General features: G+C 50.3%; 1 long non-coding RNA gene across 1 annotated transcript; it reads right to left on the reverse strand.

Annotated features, from left to right (window-relative positions):
• Positions 1-10: 10 nt before the first annotated feature.
• On the reverse strand, positions 11-1,960 carry LOC109378545 (uncharacterized). The gene is made up of 3 exons (XR_002123008.1): positions 1,764-1,960; positions 1,449-1,515; positions 11-879 (listed from the first exon to the last, which is right to left on the reverse strand). It is a non-coding gene; the product is annotated as an uncharacterized LOC109378545 (long non-coding RNA).
• Between the last annotated feature and the right edge of the window lie 8 nt (positions 1,961-1,968).

Raw genomic sequence — 1,968 nt, forward strand, 5'->3', positions numbered from 1 at the left:
AGGAGATTTCTTAAATGGGACGCAAAAAGCATTAACTACAAAAAAAGATGGCAAACGATACAATGAAAAGCTTCCTTTCATCAAGACACTCGAGACAACAAGGCCAGACACGGACTGTGGGAAGGCGGCACCGCACAGTCACTGACAAGGACTCCCGTCCAACAGGTAAAGAGCGGCTGCCGATCGGCAGAAACAAGACCGGCAGCCGACTTTACAAACGGCCCGGCACTCAAAGGCGCCTCACAGCAGAGGACTTCCAGACCTGCTTCAGAAAGTGGCAAGAACGACAGGATAGCGTGTTTGAAGCCAGGGGGAGTATTTTGAGGGGAATTAACGGTAATGTGTCTTTTACTGTGATAATTTTTTTTATTTAAACATTCACCATATTGTGTGATCACACCACGTATTGTATGATTCCATTTACATAAAACTTAAAGAAACGCTAATTTGTGGTGTCAGAAACCAGGGCAGTGACAACTGGGGAGGGGAGCAGAGGTGGTGGAAGCCAAGGGGTACCCGATCTGGGTGGAGGGTACACAGGGTGCTGACTTGGTGACGATTCGATGAGCTGTGACACTTACAGCGTGTCCGCATTTACACATGTGTGTGATACTTGGATAAAAACGTAAGAAAAAGCAACCCCAAACCAAACGGGGTGATGGGCGTTCCACTACCTTCCCCATGCTTTTCCTCTGAACGTCCTAAGACCTGGGGTGTTTTGTGACTCGGCCTTTCAAGAACGGCTGCCCGCCCCCGGCCCAGCGCCTGACCTGTCTGCAGTGGTCACACCTCGTCAGCATGAGGCAGTGCTTCCAGTAGTGGAGGTCCAGGCCCTCGTCGGTGAAGGCATCGCTCCTCTCCCCACAGAAAATGCACAGACTGAAACAACAGAAGAGTCACAAGTGAAGCCACAGGCTGCTTTAGACAACCTCCCTGTGACTCGTCACACTGTGTTCCCTCTCCTCCGTGGTGGCCTCAGCTTGCGGGAGGGGCCTGGGGGACTGGATGGCCTGTCTGTTAAAGAGCCACGAAAGCGACTTCACCCCGTAGGTGCGTCAGACAAATCTGCTTAAGATCTCTTCAGATTCTGACTTGTCAGCACAAGCACAAAGGACGCTTCAGTCACAAGCAAAGACGCAGCACAGCCATTCCCTCAAGTCCCTTGGAGACATGTCCTGGCACGACCCAGGAAAAGGCGCTTCTGCTGTCACAGTCTGTGCCCGTCCCAGCACCTCTGACCACAGGCAGCTGGTGGCAGGACAGGGAGAGGCGTCCTGACCACCTCAGGGTTAATGCTGATCGGCTCGGAGGGCATTTTTCCAGCTTTCAAAGTTACTCAAAGAGCCGACCAGCTACATAAGCATAGCGCACCAGGGAGGAAATATACATCGCACTTCAGGGGGCCAATCCCTGACCCCCGAGTAACCGGCAAAGGCAGCCCTACTCACTTATCTAGACCGCATGCGTCTGGGGTGTCGGGAGCGTTGGGTGGGGCTGCCTTCCTTCCTTGAGCGTCTGAAGAAATTAAAGAGAAAGCAATTTACATAACTTTTTGGGGAAACTATTTTCAAAGTTTTAGTAACCAGTTTTTTAAAAGTTAGTAACCAGGATGGTGTGAAATGTATTTAAAAATATACACGTTATACAGGTAGGAGTGTTTGCATTCCGCTCTAAGGGTCTGAAATGCAGCAGGTGAACGAACAGACAGCTGCCAAACGAGCAGAATGGTTTCCAGGCCGCGTCCTGAGGCGCCTTCTACGTACCTGGGTCCTTTGCCTTCGTGGCCTCGCTTTCTTTTTCCTAAGACACAAAACCAGAAAGATCAGGGACAAATGGCTGCAATGAGTGAATCTACCTAGAAAATGTTTTGATCCTAAAAGTTCTCTTAGGTTTCTAGTAAATTCCTAGCAATAAACAACAGAACTCTTTCAAACAGTCATCCGTACCCAGCATCAGCAGCCTCCGCCC

The sequence above is a fragment of the Hipposideros armiger genome, unplaced genomic scaffold (assembly GCF_001890085.2).
Source record: "Hipposideros armiger isolate ML-2016 unplaced genomic scaffold, ASM189008v1 scaffold_2134, whole genome shotgun sequence".
Lineage (NCBI taxonomy): Eukaryota > Metazoa > Chordata > Mammalia > Chiroptera > Hipposideridae > Hipposideros > Hipposideros armiger.